A 23645-nucleotide genomic window follows, 5' to 3' on the forward strand; every position below is an offset into this window, starting at 1 on the left:
CTTTTATTCCGATCTGTAATCTTAAATAAAGACCTTTTTCTTTTTTGTTCATGCATATTTTTATTGTTTTATTGTTATTTCTGTGTTCTTTTTCCACTTTTCTTTAAATATTTGATAATATATAAAATTATAACTGGTATATATAAATATAATTGGAAGATGTATTTTGTTAAAAACCGGCAAATCTTGAAAAAGAGGTAAAGTACTGGTACAACATGTTTATGCAGTAAATTTAGTATTTAGATACACAAATATCTAATATACAAAGAATAGAAAAATATAATAGAATAAATGATGTCAATATTTGAAAAAAATGTGTATTTAAAATGTTAACATGCTTTTCCCATAAAATTGAATGTATGATGTGTAAATTTTCAAAGAAGATTCAAGAAAAGAAGCGATATATATTAAAATTTTATAATTTATAAAAGTCATATTATTTCAATAATATATTATTATAATTATAATTTTAGTGAACCGGTGAATTTGATACATCTAATTGAAAATTTGAATTTAAAAAAGTGTAGTTAAAATTACGTAAATTATTTCGTAGTTAGGAAGGAACTTGTATTTATATGGAACAAAAAGGAGTTTTCAAGACAAAAACTGAGAAAAAGACGGATTTTAAAATTAATTTTTTGGGATTTGTCGTATCTTAAAATGTAATACTTTAATTCAACATTGAATTTGAAAGTTGATTCAACATTGAGAATAAGGACTAAATTGTAGCTAAACTAAATAGTGTTTAATTATTATGAAATTGATCTTTCTATTGGCCTTATTTATTTAAGATTAAATTATAATTATATCTAAATAATAATATAATGAATAATTATGAATGTAAATGAAAATAAGTCAATAATAAAAGGGAAGAACAACCCTTAGGCACGTCAGCACCGATCAAGCCTACACACTACTTACCACCCACCCCTGTCAAAATCCAATTACGTAAGGTCAGTCCCAACATAATCGCCCCGCCTACGCTTTGGCTTACTCCTTGGGAGGTTTACTTGGCATTACAACGCTAATTAGCTTATTAGGGATTTGTTGAGGATTAGACCTCACAACTAAAAATGCCCGTTTCTACGCTCACTCGACCTTCTCAAGGTCCCATAGTCTACTTACAGTGTATTTAAGATAATATAATTTATGATTAATATATTTTTAAAGTATTAAAATTATTTTAATTACATGAAGCGATTGGGAAAACAATATGACAAGCTATTTGATGTAAATTTTTCAGTAGAGTAGTTTCGAAAAATTATACGATTCTCATAAAATATTTTACATAGCTCATATTTCATAATATTATTAAAAATATTTTGGAATTATGATGTTAGGAAAACTTTAGAAAACTATATGAATATCTTAATTTAGAAATAAAGCTTTGTCACAAAATTTTTATGTTTTCAAAGTCATAGTTTGACAATCCAAGCCTCAAACGCTAAATTAATTTATGGATGGAAAAAATAATGATTTCGTGGAATTTATTATATCGTAAAGTTCATAATGAAGTCTGATTGCATTCTCAGAACTTTATTGAATGTTTAACTTCTTAATTTTAGGAAAATTGGAAATTAACTGCAGCTGCTCCGCGTAGTAATCTTGGTTATAACTTGTTTGACGATTTAACTCACTGTATTTTAGGTAACTTGGATTTAGCCCAATTTCCAACACCAGGGTTTTCATTTGTAGGGTTCTATAATCTTTCAGAGATAATGTTTCCGGCTGCTCCTCTGAAACCCTTAAATACAATTTATCTAAGAAATTAATTTTTTTTTAAACGTGAAAACGGATAATTGTTAACTAAGATATGTTGAACGTTTTACTTATATTTTTAGTATGCATATAATTTTTAAGCTCAGGCATAATTACAATAATATTCAAGTTAATGTTTATTGTCGATTATATTGATATGAAACTGTCGATTGTTCTGATTCAATCTATACACAGTACATTCTAAAATCCGATCTGTTAGTTAATAAATAAAAGCTAAATTGTCATAAATATTAAAAATCGCCAGCTCTTAGTTTTTACTTAAATAAATTTAACAGAATATTCTATGCATTATCTTATTACTAATTAATTAATAGCATTAATTATAGCATCGACTCCTTATTATTTACTAAGATATCATTATTATTAGATATTATTCACTTTTGCTTTTATATCTGATGATAATTAATTATTGGGTTAATTTCTAATTAGTTGAAATACACTATATAGATCAAAATACCCTTTTCACTGTAACTTTGTCCTTAGTATATGCATTAGCATACTCGTTTATGGAAATGGAACTCCATTTAAATCGTCTTGCTACTCATCTAGAGGTCTTCCCCCTGAAGATATCCAGACTACGGCCGGTCCTAGATAAAAAAGCCTCCCTCAATTTAAATTTGGGCTGGACGGGGGCCGTAACGGGTCTGCGTGGGAACGTGGAAGGATGGGGCGTTTTTTCTTCCTGGAGGGTGTGGGGGTTGCGAATCCTGTCTTCCTTGCCAACGGACCTTCCTTCTCTGCCTCTTCTATGTCTAGTCTGAATGTTTGTGTTTACATATGTATGCACATATACCTTTTGTCAATTTTATTTATGGAAATATATTTATTTATAGAAAAATGAGCCGTATGAATATAGTTTTAGAAACTTTAATACAAGTTTTTTTTGGTTGTATATTTAAAAAAAAAAAAAAATTAAAATAATAGGCCAAAAATGTTAGACACGTATTCCAGAAAAAAATCAATTTTAAATAATTTTAGAAATTAGTTGTCCGAAGATAGTCTGGGTGGCGGTCAATAAAGTGACCAAAATAGTAGAAAAAAAAATTATGACTGGTCCGTTTTCATCCTTGTTTCAAGGCAGCCCTCACAAAGTCCTGAAAAATAGGGCCAAAACGTTGGTTAACAATAAATAGTTTTTTCTACAATTTTGGTAACTTCATTGACCGCCACCCGTACTATTTCATACGGTCAACTATCTTCTTCCAATTTTAGAAATTATTTATATTATCTTTGCTGTGCACCTACTTAATGGTTATTATATACTAATCGATTATGTTTTTTCTTGAGTTGAATAAGAAAAAAAAGATTATTTATTATATTGAATGATTTTAAGATGATTTTTTGATGATTTGACTCAACAGCTTCCTGCAGAACCTCATCAATATCAATTAATGGTCGCCTGTAGCCCTTCTTTCTTTCCAACGTCGTCGTATCTCCAACTGTTAATTTTTTCAAACCAACACCGCGCAGTGCGCTGGTCAAGGACACCTTCCCCTTCAGATTTAATAATTTCACGAGATGCTTCAGTGGCTACGAATTTTTTTTTCCTGTAATGCCTTAAAATTACGAGAATTTCATTGTACACTGTCGTATTTCTTGTTTAAAACAAATAACTAAACTGAGATTTTTTTTGAGGAGCCGAATGGGATTAAACAAGCTTGGAGAATGATCTAAAGGGATTATTAAGTATTAAATAGGATTAAAATATTTACAGTCCTGTAAAATCTTGAATTTAATAAAACGGTCATTTTTTTTATAACCCCATGATTATATGAGTATAAAGGATTATATGCACCTCGAGTCGGTAACGGTCTGCTCTGACTGACTCAGAAAACCAGCGTGTATCTAGGACGTACTCTTAGATTCCTACATTCTGATATTTTAGAAGAATGATCGATCGTGTAAATATAAACGTAATATTCCTAACCAAACTCAGAACTAAAATATCACTTCATTGCAATTAAAGGAGAAAACAAGGCATTTTATGCATATGAGATAAAAAAAGGTTGTCACAAATTAAGTTCTTTACCTTAAGGTAATGAACCTTTGGAGAAATTTTATATCTTTGTTATAATTTAAATTAAATTAATTTATAACAAAACACTGAAATACTTCATTCAATATTATTTAATTTAAAATTAAAAATTAATAGGGATTTATTAATAGTTAAATATTTTTTAAGTCAAAACCTTTTCAAAAAATGACCTTAAAAAAAAATAATTTATCCTCTCCATTTTCTTTCGCGTAAACTAATTTCATCAAAAGGGAATTTGTAAAAGTTTTTAAAAACTTCCTTCTTACAAAGTTAATTTAAAAGCGTAAGTTAAAAGTAATTTAATTAATACAAGTATGACGTTTATCTTCGATGACGAATTTTAATGTTATTAGCTTTTTCTTTGAATTAAGTTTTAGAAACTCCTTAAGATGAACTTTTCCCAAATGTTAGTCCCCAACTTCTCTCGGGCAGACTGGTTGGATAATTAAATTAAATCATTATTTTAAATATTATGATTACATATTGATGATGAATACTTTAATTTTACATTTATATTTAATTTGGTATTATTTTTTTGTTCTTGTTTTTTCCCCAAGCCTATGTACAATTGAATTAATTTAGTAATTTTAAATAAATGTGTTTATTTTAGTTAAATGTGTATCTGTTCTTAGTACATCTTTAATTAATAAGTACACAGATATTTAAGTACATAGGAACTGACTGTTCAAATGCATTCACCTAGTTTATTTATTATATTTGCTTATTTGATTATATGTTTACATAATTATTAATTATTTATTTATTTTTCTCCTATGTTACAGAATATTTTTTTAAATATAGGATTAAGTAGTTTATGGGATTTTTGTTTTCTGTTCATTTTTCTTTAGGTTGATATTCTTAATTTACTAGCAAGGACATGTTTAAATGTTAACATGACATTACATATATAAATAGTATGCTGTTTCGCATGTGTGTCTGTACAATTTCTTAGTAAACTGCTCTTATAGTTTGTATACATACATTTGTTTTCCTCGCATCATAGCATAGTTAAGAATGAAACATTTTTTTTTTCATAATATTAGAGAAGGGATTAGATGAGTTCCTGTCAGTTTACTTATATATATTATAAAAAAATCTTACACTTATTGATGGTTATTGAAGAAGTGGGAAAACATATACTTGGCCGTTTCCATCTTTCTTAACTTGTCAGTTGTCATCCTTCTTTCAATCAATACAGGTACTGGTACCTATCCCATCTGTTTATTTGTTATTTTTAATGATTTTCTTAACATTTTCTTTTACTTGTTGCTATACCTCACCTTTGCTACATTTACATCATCTATCTGTTTATCTTTTACACCTATCTCTTTACCATATCTACAACTATTTCTAACCAATATTTTTCTACAATTTATTACTCGAGTTCTGTATTTACAATTCTATCACATATGTATTTATTAGTAACTCATTTCATATCCACCTGTATATAAACTTCCTTAACTAAAGGTTATTATTATTTCTTTTATATATTTAAAACAACAAAACTTTTTTTTTTACATATTTTGTTATTTCCTCTTTAAATTTATTTTAATGTTCTGTATGTTGGTATCTTGTTTTCATTTAGTCCTGATGAAACCCTGCAAAGTGGAGCAAAACGTTGGTTAACGATAAATAGTTTTTTTCTGCTATTTTGGTAGCTTTATTAAATGTCACACGGACTATCTTCCAATAAACGTTTTATTTTCTTATTTATTAATTCATGTTTCAGTGTTTGTATCACATATTATCCGTTTTCATCCGTCCCTATAATCCGGACTGAGCACTTAGTTCGCTTTTGGCTGGGATTCGATTCATTTTCGAGGAGCAGGTGAGAAATGTGGTTCAATACTTATTCGAAAACATGGCGGAGAATTGTTAATTTATTTTAATACTATAAGATTTTGTGGATTGGGCCACTTTTGTTTTCATTGGTTCATATACACTCTTTTACCTATAATTTATCACATCTTAAGTTAATAAATCATCCATCAGTAGAGTTCCATGAGACCATGTGTGAGGCCAAAAACCAGATGGATAGGCAGAATCGACAGAGATGCGAAAGAGCTGCATGCAGCAAATTGGAAAGCAGTAGCCCAAAACAGGCAGGCGTAAAGAATGCTGATATGAGCGGCCACCGATCTACAAGACCAAAAAAAAAAATTTTTGTAATTACAAATTTAAGTAATTTTAATATTTTAGAAACGGACTTTAAATTTTTCTTAGAGGGAATTACAAAATTTTCTTAGAAGGCTCTCGTTAAAATTCCGAAAGACTTGAGTCACGCATCGAAGCTTCGTTTTCACTCAAGAGACCCATTTTTGGCATTTCCTCATCACTCGGATTGTATAATAGAGCCTTCGCTGTTTCTCGATTTGTTTTCTTATATATATTTTTCCTTCGGTGACAAAGCATATCGCATATTCCAAATTAATTCTAAAGAGTCAAAAAAATAATATTGGAAACATACAGAGCAGTGAACTTATTTATTGTTTATCATATATGCCATATCCTTATTAGTTTATCAGATGTGCGTAGTCTGCAGCTTTTCTCCAAAACTATCTGGCCAAATTTACAGGTCAATTAACGATGATCCTCGGAATCTATGTTTAGCCAGTTCAAAATGCATATTTATGATGGAAAGATGGTCACATAATCGATATATATTCAAAACCTGAGGGACTGCCCCCATTGCCACACCATGCAACTCAAAAACATCGAAATGATATGTTTTTTATAGTCATGCCTCGGAACTTTAAGGAGTAGAAAAAAATCATTTGTTTTTGAAAATTCTTTCAAAATATTACGAAAAAAAAAAATGATTTTGCTGAATTCGGCCCCCATGGCCAAGTTCTACAATGTGCACATTGTACGAGATAGCTGCTGTGCTTATTTTATGAAAGACAATTATATCCATGCACCTCTAAAAATATATCTGTAATGGTAAATTTAAGTAGTTATTTGAACGGTGATTAAATATCCTAAAAAACAAAAACCCTCAAAATGAGATAATTATTAGCGAAGATTTTTCCTAAAAGAATTAATGTTGCTGAGTACACCTGATAGAAAAGTTATTTATTTATTTATTTTTTGTATTGATATTTACACTGTATAAAAAATACTAGTAAATTTGATCATAATGACATAATGATATGATACAGCATGTAGAGAAACTACCCAGTAGTAGAACTCTAAAAACAGTTTACAATATCAGGCCACGAGGCCATCTTCTTTATAGAAAAGTAACTTTGAAAAGTACAAAAATGTTTTTTGGTAAGGCATTTGGGCAACCTCCCTAGGAAACAGTTCACTTATCAGTTTTCGGATTAAATTCAAAACTATACATCTCTTCTAACATTGGACGCTATGGTTGAAGATACGGCAAACAAAATTTCTATAGGAATTTGGATCCAAACCCATTTATCAAAGAGACGGGACACCTCGGATACTTTGTTGTTTAAACACAATAAATTATTAGTTTAAAGAAATAAACCATTGTGAAATGATCTTAAGCGTTTTTTTTTTTAAATCTGAGTTTGTTCCAAAGGCGAAAATGACACATACGGGCTACCCAGTTGGAGAGTCCTCAGGGTCCACCCAGCCTCATACCACTCTTGTGGGTACACATAATTAGGGAAAATCTGGTGATTCTGACCAAATCACCTCCTTTCACAACCGTTGGCCTAGTAACAGTACTTCCTTACAAAGTACTAAAACCTTGATGCTACATGAGTTGTGGCGGTGCATATTTATTTATTATATTTACATAGGTATACTTCATCATATAAATTTTATCTATTTGTGTATTGAATGTATATGTTAATATTTTTTTTTAATAAATTGAGTTACACTGTTAATTCAAAGTAGATCCTATGCTATAATAAAACGCTGAATATATCGAGAAAAACTGTATTCAAAAAATGAGTTTCAGTGCTGCCCAAATGAATTGAGTCGCTAGCTACACAGCATAATCTATTTAGTTTTTTTTTTTTTTTAAATCTTACAAAATATAGGTTAAGGATAGTCAAGTAAATAATATAAAATAATAGTATATGACTTTTTTTTTTTATCATTTTGATCCTTTTATTTTTTTTCTTCTCTCTTTACTTTATTTTTTATTAATCCCTTTGTTTTTCCTTCAGCCCAATGTATCTTTCCTCTTTTTTTCCACCTTACTTTTCCCTTTTTTAACATAATTAACTTAATAGAACAAAACTAAAATACAAAATACAAATAATATACATTTTAAATAAATAACAATATAAACAAGTAATATAATTAATAAAAATAATTGATAGAAGCAGTGATAAGTATGTATAAATAAAGAAAGTAACAAATAGATATAAAAAAGTAATTAATGTAAATAAAAAGGGAAAAAATTTCCATCTTTGATATCTTTGCGTTCTTTCCACGATCAAGGAATCGGTGAATCGAAAATGTCGCTACAAAATTGTTTAATCGACGTTTTCAATTAGGAATAACGGTCAGTAAAGGCTTACACAAATTCGAAATTGAACTAATATTTTTAGGTGAATTGAAATTTTTAATATAAAAGGCGACATATCGTTCTTATTTAATTTTGTCGATGTCATTCATCAATTTCATTGTTATTTTTAAAAAATATCATTTCTGTGGGGTATTATAAATATTTGATATTTCATATCAGTATTATCACGTGTTGAATAAAAAAAAATACTCAGCTAGCTGAACCGGTAGGACTCGAAGTTGCGATATCCCGGACTGAGCCACAATAGGGGAAACTTTTTTTGTATTTCCGTAGGTGGAGATGCGTCCTTTGATTCCGGACTACAAAGAGTTGTACGATGTGGCAATGGGGGCACTCCTTCAGGTTTTGCATATATTACGATCATGTGACCATCTTTCCATTATAAATATGCATTTCTGAACTGGCTACACATAGGCAGATTTTCTAAATTCAAAGGTCAACAAAAAACTTTTTTTTTGAGGGGAGGGTTATTTTAAGTATTAAATTTTGATTCCATGGATTGAATAATAACATAAATCTTCATTTGCCTTATGAATATATTGTTTCATAGAAAATGGTCCGGGTGTGGTCAGAATTACTCAAGTAGTAAATAAACTATTAATTTTGAGCAAACGTTTCGCCCTACTTTGCAGGGCTTCAACAGGGCTAAAAATTAATTGTTAAAATCAACAAAAATTATGTAACAGAGTAATAAATAAGATAACATGAAATAAAATCAACTAAGGTGTGGTTAAAAATGATGAGTCAATTTATATAAAAATGAACAATGAATTAAAGAATTTAAAAAAATTAAATTATTTAATAATAAAATTACTTAAATTTTATTTTCTTTAGTATACTTTGTTCATTTTTACTAATAATATTCTTTATTTATTCTGGGACTGATCCTTTTATAATAATACTACAGGCGTCAAAATTAGTGCCTTAAAGTAAAATACAAAATTTAAAAAAAAATAAATAAAAGTATAACCATGTGATTATAATAATAAAAAAAATTAATACAGTATATATAAAATAAAAATAGAACAAAAAAAATAAAACTGTTTATCATATTATAAATCATACTTCTAATAAAAAATTAAAAAGAATCAAACACAAGTAAACTAAAAATAATAAACAAAAGTTACAATTACTGTTACTATACATATTTAAAAGTTTAAACAAAATTCCGAATTTTTATATTAGTTATTACATCATTGTTAGTCACCCCTTAGTTCACTTTTATTTGATGTTATCTTATTCTCCTACTCTGTTTCATAATTTTAGTTGTTTGTATCTTTTTTATCCCTGATAATGCCCTGAAAAAAGGGTAAAAATTTGGCTCAAAATAAATAGTTTTTTTTACTATTTGAGTTATATTGACTGCACTCTTTTACTATCTTTCTTTTAATTTACAAGATAATAAAACTTTTTTTTTTAATATTTATTTATTGCTATTTACAACTTTAAATTATATTACATTAAGTTAATCTGATCTCAGTTAAATTGGAGTGTTACAGGGGTCTAGAGAAACTAACCATTGGTAGCACTCTAATGACGTTTTACATTAGCAGGTCTCGTGGCCCTCTTCTTTTCAGGAGATTAGAAACTAGTGGGTTTGGGTGGCTAGGGTGTTTATAATGCAAGGAGTGATATTTGGTTCGGGCTAGATCGGTTACATGTGGAACATTAAGGTCTTTATATATGATTTTATTTGTGACACAATAAGGAGCATTGAGGATTTTACGAAGGATTTTGGATTGCAATGATAGGATACGAGAGGAATTCGAAGGTTTAGTGGAGCCCCAAAGCTCAACTCCGTCTTTTGTACTAAATTGGAAGTTTAGACCGTTTGTCCAGTAAGTGCTGTGAAAGTCGAAATCGACGTGCAGTTTTCTGTCTTTTCAGTCTTGTGTAAGGATTCCAGGTTAGTCGTTTGTCCAGATGTAGTCCAAGGTAGCGGATCTGTTCAACAGGGGTAAGATCACATTATTAAAGGAGACTGTTAGGTAGTCGGTAGGTTTACGACGAAGGGTAAAGGAGATTTGATGGGATTTGTTTGGATTTATTTTAATCCTCTAATTACGACACCATTCTTCGGGGGGAGGATTGGAGAGTTTGGGATACAATCAAAGGGTTATTATTAACAGCGAGCACACATGTGTCATCAGCATAAGTGGTGAGGGTGGTGTTAGGATTGGTTGGGATGTCAGCTGTATAGACGGTGGGCCAGAGAATACTACCTTGAGGAACACCAGCGGATTGAAAATAGAAGGAAGAATAGGAACCATTTTGGTTTACTTGGAATAATCTATCGATGAAAAAGGAACGGATGATGATAAAGTAAGTAGAAGGTAGAAATCTATGGAGTTTGTAAAGCAGTCCTGAGTGCCAGACACGATCAAAAGCCTGTTCTACATCGCAAAAGACTCTTGCGCAGTACATTCCGCGCTCCTAAGAAGATGAGACAATGTCCACCACACGATGACATTGCTGGATAGTAGAGTGGGATGTTTAGAATCCAAACTGGCGATCAGGAATTATATGATTGGAATCTAAGATGGGGTTTAAAATGAGTTTTTCGAGGTATCATGCCCATGATTGGTAATAGAGTGATAGGACGGTAGGATGATGGGTATTCTGGCGGTTTTTGGGGCTTAGGTATCATTTTAACTATTGATAATTTCCATGGGTCAGGAAAATATGTGGAATGGAGTACGGCGTTATATATGTAGGTAAGGAATAGGATGACTTTCTGAGGAAGAAGTGATAATAAAACTTGTAGTCATTGTAAAACTTCAAGTTACGCCCAAGGACTTATATTTTAAAGATGGAAAGAATACGGCAAAGACCAGAGGGATCTGAATACTCTTCACTGGTTTGGATTGTCGTTAGAATCAGGGAATTCTTGTATTGTAAGAAAAGATCTTGTTAGAAATTCTATTCTTCCTTCTGTAAGGACAATCATATCGAAGTATCTATCTTCCTTGTCATTCATATATACATACATTTTATCTACTGGTTACCACCCTACCCCAACTATGTTTTCATTTCGGGATCCCACCACAGTAAGGTCGACCCCCAGGCTGGATTCGAATCGGCGAAAAAAAAAAAAAGTGGTACAACTCTGTCTGAAATGGTTTTGTGTTTTCTTTACAATTGTCACTTTATTTCTCTCTAAATTCAATTATGAACTAATATTCTTTACAATGAAACTTTATGTGTATGCTTAACTGTTTTTTCTTCAGAAGTTTAGATTATATTTAATTTAGTCTATTGATTTTGTAATTTTTAATTTAAAAATTAATTTTCTTGGGAAATGTTATTTAAAAAGGTTTTTACATTTAAGGGGCTTTTAATAGCCTGGTATAGTTTGGTCGAGACAATGTTTTGGCTTCCGTTGGTTTTGTGTACTGAATAGTTATTGCCCGTTTTGAAATGATGCCAAAGTAATAAAACCCGACAGGGCAATACAATAATTTCATTACTTCAGTTCTGTTCTTTATAGAGTTGTTAAATTTGATAGTCTAGATAGTCCATATGGCATTGCCATTACTTATCAACACAGTTTTCCATTATTTTTGTGATCTTATTAAACGAAAGATAAGATAGATTGAAAACAAGAAAAAAAAAACTCGTGTCAAAATAACATGAATTTAATAAATGAATACAATAATTAATTAATAAACTTAATAAATTCACAAACTAGTGATTTTTCAGTACATTTTTTATGAAATGGTGATTTAAAAAAAAAAAAATATCTCAGTTTGCTATTGAACGTAGCACTGTTAGGACTCATATTTTAGTAAATGTACACTTTATGTTAATGATGTTATACTAGGTTGTCTAGTGTTGTAGGTTATTTTAAAAGATTTAAATTTAAGGTTAATTTAAAAGCTCTGAAAGATATATTAGTTTTTTACCAATCTGAAACAGTCACCAATTTTTTATTCTCCCTACCTATACTTGACAGACTCATCAATTTGATCAAGTAATTATACGTAGTTTTCGTTAAAATAATAATAAAACAGGGTGAAATAACTTTTTTCTTCTCTTGTGCTCTTGTACTATTAGTAGGCCGTGTGACAAAGGACTATTGGGAGTCCTCCGGTGGGTGTTGGCCGACAAGGTGAGCGGACGACCTCCCCCACCTCCTCTACCGCTGGAGGGGACGTGCTGGAGTCCAGTCGGCAACAAGCCCCTGTCGCTGCACTTTCTACGGTGCAGTAGTTGATGTGTACCAAAGGACTAAGGGATACTGTATGTGCTCTGTCAACTGTCGCGCATCTCGACAACTGCAGGGATATTACAGGTACTGTGTTCAGTCCTATCTTGTTAATGCTAGATGATGACGGTCAATATTGTATGCATTATTCTGTCGTATTGACTGAATGTTAACAATTCTCGGACACATACTGTCATTTAGAACAAGGATTTAAATGAACATATGGAATAAGGAATCAATCACCATCCCTAAATCCTTGAAAAAATAATCAACATAGCTTATTATTTCATTTAATGTTGCTTGGTTTCCTTATTGCATATGGATGTACGAGTTCATTAAAATTAAAAATAAATATGAAAACCTAATTACTTAAGGTTCAACTAAGATTAATAACAGGCGATTTTCACTACGCTTAAAAAATCTTTTTTTATGATCGAAATCTTACAGTAAAATTTTATTTTTAATACAACAAAAGTTAATCTAATTATGAGTTAATAGTTTATCGTAGATCAGTGAAGAACAATAATAAGTAAAATTTTATTTACTAGTGCTAACGTTTCGGCCTGAATTTCAAGCCTTTCACGGCTAAGAACAAAAAACAAGATAACAACCTTTGATGGGTATACACAATGATTAGAAAATACATTACGGATACATAAACAGTGTTGAAAGACATAAATAGTTTAAGTATTATTAGAAGATGGAGGTTGTATGAGACGAGTAATATTAAAATTAAGTAAGAGGAAAGAACAAATAATAAAATACATATGAAAATCTAGTTAGTAAATATATGTACAAATGGAAATTATTCAAAATAAAGTAATGAAAGAAGTGGGAAATAAAACTTACAGGTTATTAAATGTGTAAGTAAAATAACAACATGAAGGAAATAAAAATATAAAATATTATAATTCAAAACGAATAAAGAAATATGAATATTTGAAATGAATAAAGAAATGAGATATAAAATATAAGTAATTAATAAACTATGTAAGTAAAATACTGAAAGTTAATATATATAAATATAATGATACCTAAGTGAACATTTGCAAATAAATTTTTCCTTTAACTAAATAATATCGAGACAAAAAAAGACATAAATACAATATGTCCATATGCAACCATGGTCAATAAAACATACACGGTATAATTAACAAATTATATACCGTATATGCTCACTTACTATACAATAAATCTCAAAAATATCTTTAAAGCATTGGAAAAACTCAAAAATATTTTCGTAACTATTAAAACTTATAATAAAATAGAAGTAACTATAAATTTCAATAAATGAATTGTTAAATTATGGCAGCAACATTGGTAACTTTTTCTTTTGATTTTATTTAAGTATTAAACGTACATTTTGATAGAAGAAAAATGTAACTCAAATTTCATGCGAAATTGCATGTAATAGTATTAATGGTTATGAGAAAAATTAAATGATATATATTTATAAATATACTTCTAAATAAGAAAATTGAGTGATTAAAAATACATATATTTAAAATTTAAAACAACATTTCAATGAATTCCAATTATGCAATATTGCCTAATATCCTAAATTATAAGTACACTCTGCAGCATTTAAATTTTTTATTTAGATAAAATGGTCCTAGTACATGAAATGAATTAAAATAAAGAAATTAGGTTAATTGTGAGAGATTCTCATATATAGTTCGTTATCAGTCTGGCTGGATTTTGAAATACCTTGGATTGCAATAATAAAATATTATTAATTTCATATTTTTCGGTGAATAAGATTGGATTTTATGTAAACCAGTTACTTGCTCAGTGGCTGATCCTGTTGATAGTGATATGATCCTGTTGAAACTGTCAGGATGAAACTTTATTTATTTATTATTTTTTTTACCACAACCTCTAATTATGTTATTTTTTATTAATATTGCACCAAAATCCAAATAAATATATATATTTATGATATGGAAAAAAAAAATGAAATTGATAAAATGTTTTAACTTTAATTAGTTTTTTTAAAAGGTTGTACGATGTTGGTATTTTATGATACCTTTGACATTTTACTTTCTCGAAGAGACATAATAACTAATTTTAAATGTTTTGCATTTATTCAGTTTAACAATAAGGAAGTTGCTACATCCGTGAAATTGTATAATGTCATGTTTTATGTCAAATTTTGAGATATATCAATCTCCTTTAATTTTAAAATGTCCATTTGAATGAAATACATAATGATGTCAATTTATTGCAATATTATATGATGTAAAATGTTATTCGGTTCGGATTCAGCCCTTATACACGAACTAGAGCCCACGTTTTCCTGCATTATGCAAGATCTTGGTACATTCACGATTGGCGGTGATGCACTTCTGCAAGCTGTGCGATTCGCTGGTGACACAGCGTTCTCCTGTAGCCTTCCAATGCTGAGTGATGTCATTGCCGTTGCCACGATACAGATAATCGATACGTGCCAAAATTACTAAGTTTTTTTTTTATACTTGTCCAATGTGATTTCATAGACTTTCGATTAGTCTGTCAAACTAACGGTTCATATACTATAAGGGATATTTGTTCCAAGATGATAGTTTTCTGTAGTAGCAAAATCATCAACATATCACTAACATTATCAAAGAAAAATCTGTGGCAAATTGATAGGAGGGTTAATAAAGAAGAGTTGAAACTAGTTAAACTTGATAATTGCAAATGAACAAAAGCTACAGAATGCCGAGTAGGTCAACAAACTTCGATATTGTACTGGCTTTGGGACTGTCTGTTGGACGACCTCAGTAGAAAAATAGTACTGTACGGAGTACACCCCATTCTAGGGTACTATCTTTGGAATGCGTCGAATACAAATCAAATCAAACCATCAAATAATGGTGTGGAACGTGTATAAAGGAAATAAATTATCTATTTATGGGGTTACCATACAGAGAAAAAAAAATGTATATATAAATAAGAATTATGATCTTTTGGTATCTAAAAACTGAGAAATGACCTCCAGAACCATATTCTAGGGATTACTAAACTGATTTAAAATGTACCCGTCTCCTTTCAACGACCTTCAATGTATTGCGAAAGTTTGTTGATTTCGGGAGAAATACGATAGTTTTACGTTTTACATTTGCATGTTTTTACGAACAAATAAAAATACCTTTCCTATTCCTTATTTTTTTGTGTATATCATATTTATTAATAACTATCTCTCATAGACTAGATTATTCATGATATTCAGTGTGAATGAGAGTTGACTGAACTGTGAGTATATATTGCTGTTGTTACATCCTAATTAGAGGTAACATTCTGTAAACGGTTTTCCTTCTGTAAACTACACCTGAATCAATATGTGTCCTACGCGTACTAGCGTGTTTCTCACCACAACCACCTTTACCATTTACGCCCATTTAACTGACAGCTTCCTAGTCCTAAGTTAGGGATTATAAAAATAAACTGTTTGAGGTGATATTGTTTTCATTTACTAAGTTTTTTTTTTTTTTTGAAGTGAGGAATTCGTAATAATCAAAATACATATGTTGAATACAACAAAAAAAAAATTATTAGTTTTAAGTTAAGTTGTAAGTTTTAAAAATCTTGAAAATTGATTAAGGAGATGCTTTAGTTTTCACACAATAAGTTGTTTTTTTCTTTCTTGAGGTGGAGAATTTGTAATAACTAAAATTAAAATGGATTTATTTTTAGATTTAGATAGATTTGGAAATAATATAGTTTTCACTTGATAACTTTTTTTTTCTTGAAGTGAAGTATTTGTAATAATTAAAATAGAAATTAAAGAAAATCGGATTTAGTTTTCAGTTACCAAACCCTTTTCTTTTTTTTCTGGGAGTGTAGAGTTCGTAATAATTAAAATAAAAAATAGTAAACAAATATAGATTTAATTTTAGATTTAGATAGATGTTGGAGATAATTTAGTTTTCAGTTACTAAGTCCCTTTTTTTTAAGTGGAATATTTATTATTACTAAAATTAAAATGGATTTAGAGAGATTTGGAAATAATTTAGTTTTCAATTGATAATTTATTTTTTCTTAAAGTGGAGGATTTGTAATAATAAAAATAGAAATGTTGAAAATTAAATGAAAATGGATTTAGTTGTAGATTTATATAGATGTAGGAGACTGTTTAATTTTCAGCTATTAAGCTCTTTTTTTCCCCCTAAAATGGGTTTTTTGTAATAATTAAAATAAAAATATTGAAAATTAGAAAAAAAAAGTGAATTCGTGAAATTATACAGATGAATTCGCAATGCTAGTACATTCGAACTACTCTAATTCATGTAAATAAAATTGTTATTGAAACTTTTGAAACGGAACACAAAAGTGAATACAATTATTTAAAAATTAACCAAAAATGGATTTAGTTTTAGATTTAGAAAATCCTTCGTAAAATCCCCAATGCACCTTAGTTTGTCACAAATAAAATCATCCATAAAGACTTTAATACTCCTTATGTAACCGATCTAGCCCGAACCAGATATCAATCCTTCCATTATAAACTCCGTAACCACTATTTTCTAACCTTGCTTCCTCTTTCATTCCTGAAAATCCTCCGAGGCGCCTGAAAAGAAGAAGGCCTCGAGACCTTATATTGTAAAAATGTTTTTAGAGTGCTACCAATGGTTAGTTTCTCTACACGCCTTTATCATACCATTATGAATTTACTTGTTGTATTTTATGTACATTTGTAAAAGTCAATAAATAAATAAAAAAATTTTAAAAAGATTTAAATGTTGAAAATTGGCAGACTCATCAATTTTGACTACTAAGTATATATAGTATATAATAGTTTTTATTAAAGTAATCCAAAATTTGGGGTGAAATGTCTGACTTTTTTCTCCTCTTGGGATCTTGGACTCTTATTTAATGAGTTGAAATCACAACACATGGATATCCGAACCTGTTACTTAAAAGTGAAGGACAGTATTAACTGATTCACAAAATGAAGGTGAATCCATTTTTGTTACAGATGAATCATTATATTTATCGCATATTGTCAGTAATATTAATTCTTAAACGAAAGACATTAGCTTAACAATTGTTTTTGCGAAAAGTATTCTTGAACGACCTATGTTACAAATGAAAACAAGATTACTCTATACTTTGACGAAATAAAAAAGAATAAATAAATAAAATTTAAAAAACCCGGAGTCTTATATTAAATTTTCTGACAACAAGAGTACATTATTGCTTGAAAACCGGCTAATGGGAAGTTTAACAATAGACAGCGAGGCACCTTCGCTCCTAGCAAACCTTATTAATTCACGCAAATCTGTATGGCAGTGTCGATAGCTCGTTATCTGCTAAAAATAAAACAAAATTAAATTTATAGCATATTGCAATGGACCTGAACAGGAGACATTTAAAGTACATTATATTCAGAAAATAAAATATCAAATCGAATCGATAAAAATTAAAAACGAAATAAAAAAGTAATTGTTTTGGCGGATCTTTCTGAAAATGTTTAAATCAAAAAAGAAGAGAAAAAAAAATGTATTATTAACAGTGATATTAATAATTAATTAACAACTGTTAACTAAACTAATATCTTTTAATCTACCCTTAGCTTTATGATATTACATGAGTAGCAGAATTCAATAATGTCGTATCATCATCACAACTAGAATTTCTGAATGAAAAAGTTATGATAGAGTTAAGTTGTTCAGTAATTAAAAGTTTTAAAATTTAATGCGAAGGGTGATTTCACTGGAATTTATAGCCTTCAAAAACTTTTTAAATTACTAATGTGAGTTGCAAATTTCTATTTAAGATTTTCCTTAAGGGGGGCCGAAACGTTGGACTTTTAAAGAAATAATGAAGAGTGTTTTGAGAATTAACTTAGATGCAAATTATTTATTTAAATAAAAATTTAGATTCAACATTCCAAAAACCATAAAATTCATTGAGAAAAAACTTTTTAACAAAAACAAATGCTGTATTTGATTTTTTATTTCTCCTTAGTAATGTCCATTGATTTCTCGAAAATAATTTGTTAAGTACCTATTTCGTTGGAGTTATCCAGAAGAATGATTAGTTTTCTTGTTATTAGCGAAAAACTGAAAAAAATAAAAATATAATTGTTAATAAAAGTATATCTTTAGCGCACTTACTCAGCATCCACTGGCTCATTACCAATAATGCGTTTAAAGGGATGCACTGGGATCTCACAAAACCCTGTTCTACCCCTCAAAAGTGGAAAAATGAGCTAGGGGATCCTCAGGATCATAGTATAAATATTGTATATAAGATTTATTTTTTATTAATATAGTTGTTTGAGAGTGGTTTAGTTTCTTTTTAAAACAATTTTGATCTCTTTTCTCTCAACTTTATTCCCCTCCAACATCCGACGTTTCGACCTCTCAGGTCATTCTCAAGGATTCCTTATTCTGTCTTCATTCCTTTTTTTTTTCCTTTAAAATTCATTATTGCCGGCTAATTGCCTTTGTCCTAATAATTTCTTCTATTATACTATTATCCTAAATTTAAAATATTCATTAACTACTTTTTTGTTCATTAACAAGCCCCAATTGAAACACAGAAACCTACCTTCAACAGGTTAGGACAGTGTCCTAACCTGTTGAAGGTAGGTTTCTGTGTTTCAATTGGGGCTTGTTAATGAACAAAAAAGTAGTTAATGAATATTTTAAATTTAGGATAATAGTATAATAGAAGAAATTATTAGGACAAAGGCAATTAGCCGGCAATAATGAATTTTAAAGGAAAAAAAAAAGGAATGAAGACAGAATAAGGAATCCTTGAGAATGACCTGAGAGGTCGAAACGTCGGATGTTGGAGGGGAATAAAGTTGAGAGAAAAGAGATCAAAATTGTTTTAAAAAGAAATTGTGTATAAGAGTATAATGTGACTAGTGACTATACTTATAATTTTTTTTTTCCTTCGGTTTATGTATATTTTAAGAGAGATTTTATTTATTTTTATGTAATTTTCTTTTCATTTATTGAATTATTTTACTTTTTATTTTTGTATTTATTTTTTATATCTTCATTGAAATTTACAACTGTGCATAATGATACATCCATTAAATTTTATGTAATTTTATAATGGAGTGATACAGGTGTGTAGAGAAACTACCCAATGGTAGCACTCTTATGACGTTTTTACATTAGCAAGTCTCGTAGCCATCATCTTTTCAGGTGCCTCAAAGCTCAATGGAAGAGGAAACAAGGTTAGAAACTGTTGGGTTTGAGTGGTTATGGGGTTTATATTGGATATCTGGATCGGGCTAGATTATTTAAATTTATTTTTTAAATTTTAGTATGAATGTGATGACTTATCACTATTACCTGTTGCTTAACAATGTTGTGGCAGATTGTAATATTAATCAATAAATAAAGTTTTGAATTTAAAACGTAAAAAAAAAAGTTTGTAAATTTTCGTCTATAATTATATATAAATTCTTTTAGGTCGGTTGTCTTGTCTTTTTTTAGTATCCATTAGATTCAGCAAATAAAAAATACTCGCTTTTATCAAAAGTATTTTATTAAACACCTGCATTTGTCCCCTCCCCTCGAAAAACAATCTATCCACCATTGGAATTTTTTGTACTCTTTTGTTTCCTAAATCTCATGATAAAACTGATTTGACAAAGTTTTACCAACGGACCATTTATTGATTTTTTTTGTTTTGTTTTTTTTAGCGTTTTTGGTACTTCATTACTTATACCTGTACTGTTGGTAAGGGTGTCGATGGCGGTCAGTTACTAGTGTTCCAATTAGAAAAATATGCCCGGGTAAAAAGGGAATAAAAATAGGGAAGGTGCGGCTGGCCTTAGGCAGAGAGCTCTGTTTCCACTGAGAACGGAAAACAGTAATCATGTTTTTATAGCGTGAAACATAATAGCCGGTTTCATTTGCCTGTCTTTTCTGGCCCTGATTGTGTCATTTTCGATTATCATATGAGGTGGTGTGATCTTTTCACCCGGCAAAACAGTGGCAGTAAGGATTTATTATTATTTTATTTTTTGCCAAAATATATTTTATTGTAGATTCTTGTTACAAGGAGTAGCGATTAAAGGTAGTAAATAGCATTAATGAGCCAAGTAATGAGAATTATATCCCAAAAAAAAAACAATTATAAGGGCAACTGGGCCTTAAGCCTTCGATGGACTTTATAGGACCGTCACTTCCTGGTGGCTTTAGTGAGGCGGATCCGGGAGGGAAGGATTGCAATAATCGCCTAACCGCTGCGGTCTTATCTTACCTTTGAAACACTTATAGCGAGTAGTATTGGTCGTTGCACATGTCACAATTCCTCAGGAGGAGATAATAACACACACACAAATAAAAAAAAAAAACAGAAAGGAGAAAGGGAAGAAGTAATAATTACAAAATAGGATTATCATTTTCATTTAGAATTTTCTTTTCTCAGTATAAAATTTCGAATAAAAAATATTTCAATTTTCGTTAAAAAAAAAAAAATTATGGTAGGTTTTTACTTACTTTAACAATATATGGAATATATAGGAAGGCTAAGCATTGCGTTTCTGAAAATATTTTTTAAAAACTCCAGTTTTAAAATGAAATAGAATGTTTAAGATCCACTGATTATATCATGGATTTTATACTTTATTATTTTATTGAAAGCGATTTTGATTCAATTTGTGTTATTAATTTATGAAATGAGATCGTACTAAGCCGGATAAGACCAGTACTAAGGTCACCTATCCGAACTTGCAAAATTACATTATCGAACTTTGAAAACGATTAAGCTCAATAATAAAGAAGAAAACCTCAAAATCGTTGCAACTCTACTTCCTAAAATATTGTACTTGTAAAAAATCATACTCAAATTTATGAATAGTTGGAAACGAAAATACTTATTTACAAAATATTATCGAAAAAAAAAAACAACTAAATTTATCGAACCAGAATTTTACAACAGATCGCACTTGGAACTACATGGTAGTTTTACGACTGTAGAAAAACTAGGTTGAGTGCACCAGTTATTGACAGGTCAACCTTTGTTTTTAAACATTAATATTAATAAGCAATACTTTATGGAAACTAATGAAACATAAAACTCTTCTTGGATTCACTTCAAAATTAACTTGCTCTCTACCTTGCTACTATAATTCAATAGAATTTGATGGTTCAGCTCACAGCATTATGCAATCTTAAATGCTTTTTATAAAATCATGAAAGTTATTTATTATGTCATAAATAAAATTATTCTTGAACATTTTAAAATCCGGCTAGATACACACTAAGCAGAAATATATCCCATCATAAAAAAATAATGTGAAAAACAATTAATAACGAGAAGATTACTCAACACTCCGTGTTGAAATCTTATATACAAGTTGGATTATGACTTCTTAACGTATTTACTTTCACTTTCCTATATACAGAATATATAGTATGGGGAAGTATTGCTGTCTAGAAAAATTTTGAATTCGAGTTTTCGTTGGAAATACACGTTTTGAGGTGTCCTGAGTCTACCTCAAAATCTAAAAGCCGGACGAGACAGAAATTACATATTTAGGGCAAGTCTATACATGGAATGTTACGGAAAAGTTTTCGTTTACATCGACTGACTTGAATGGAGCTAATACGAAATTGAATTTCTAGTCTTTATTAGCAAATGATTTGGCAAGTTCGAGGCGTTTGTTTGGGGTTTGCCTCCGTAATAAAAGCTTTTCTCCTTTGAACTCTACCATAATAATTATATTTGTGAATTACATTTCTTACTGTTTGTAAACTTACAGTTTTACTAGAAGTTGATGTGACCTGCTCTGCTATCCTGGTGGCTGATGTAGTAACATCTCTCTCTACAATCTGGTGTATGTTCCTTTGTTCTCTTTCATTTAGCTTTGATGGCAGTATTGAACGAGGTTTATTTAAAAGCGAATCAGTGTTCCTTAACTTTTTTAAAATATTTTGAACAGTAGTGGTACTTATTTCTAATGAATATTTTTTAATATTTATTTATTGCTATTTACAACTGTACATTATTATACATTTAGTAAATCTGATCTAAGTTAAATTGGGGTGTTACAGGCGTGTAGAGAAAGTACCCATTGGTAGCACTCTAATGACATTTTACATTAGCTGGTCTCGTGGCCATCTTCTTTTCAGGCGCCTCGGAGGATGCAAGATTAGAAACTAAGGGGTTAGAGAGTTTATAATGGAAGGAGTGATATCTGGTTCGGGCTAGATCGGTTACATAGGGAACATTAATGTCTTTATGTATGATTTTATCTGTGAAAAAGTAAGGAGCATTGAGGATTTTACGAAGGATTTTGGATTGCAAGGATTGAATACGAAAGGAATTCGAAGGTTTAGTGGAGCCCCAAAGCTCAACTCCATATATCCAGATTGGCCTTATTACAGTCATGTAGATCAGTCTTTTTTAATGTGTAAGGTTAGGCCGTTTGCCTAGTAAGTGCTGTAATAGTCGAAATCGAAGTGCAGTTTCTTGTCTAATGAATATTAAAAAAATTAAAATTTTCTCTTCGTATGATCGTTCAAACTTATTTTGAATTTCAAATATTAGTTGCTTATAAAATCTAGGTTTAAAGAGCCATTTATAAATTAAATATTAGTTCTGAAAAATATCTTAATCCTATTGAGATTTACAGAAAAAGGAAATTGTGCTATTTTTTTTTTTTTGACCCACTGTATTTTACATTAACATATCTATATATGAAACATATTTTCAGCCTGAATAATAAAGAAAATTAGTCTTGTACGTTTTAAAACTTATAACTTTATAATGGAAGGAGGAGGAATAATAATTAAGGAATAATAATTTTGTGTGATACCTCACCTCAACAGCTGTATATCTCAAATACTTCCCTTTTCTGATTCACTTAGATATTGTCCTCTTGGACTAACAGTAAACACATTTTTAAAACTACTGACTTTTAAAACTAAACAAAATCGCTTAAAAACTAACGCAAGAACGATTAAAAATAAAGATGAAATGCTTACGGATTAAGCTGCTATAAAAATGAAACAATCTCCTTGTTAAAGCCCAAAGAAATTTATTTTTTAATCACCTTTCTAGTTTCCTTTTGAATCGTATTTTTTTTTGTCTTTTGTTTTTTTTTATTACAACAATTAACTGTTAGAGTTAGTTGGTAAAAACACTTCATGAGGTGGGCTTTTATTGTATAC

General features: G+C 29.7%; 1 protein-coding gene across 2 annotated transcripts in view; it reads left to right on the top strand.

Annotated features, from left to right (window-relative positions):
- The first annotated feature begins 12464 nt into the window (after window positions 1-12464).
- Window positions 12465-23645, top strand: part of Hr39 (Nuclear hormone receptor FTZ-F1 beta) — a 179816-nt gene continuing 168635 nt past the window's right edge. Inside the window, exon 1 of one of the 2 annotated variants that reach the window (XM_014435441.2) lies at window positions 12465-12609. The gene's annotated coding sequence lies outside the window, so the exon portion shown is untranslated. The remainder of the gene's footprint in view (window positions 12610-23645) is intronic. The other variant, XM_067051069.1, reaches the window with a different exon arrangement.

The sequence above is a fragment of the Halyomorpha halys genome, unplaced genomic scaffold, assembly GCF_000696795.3.
Source record: "Halyomorpha halys isolate HHAL.00 unplaced genomic scaffold, Hhal_1.1 Scaffold1583.1, whole genome shotgun sequence".
NCBI classification, from domain to species: domain Eukaryota; kingdom Metazoa; phylum Arthropoda; class Insecta; order Hemiptera; family Pentatomidae; genus Halyomorpha; species Halyomorpha halys.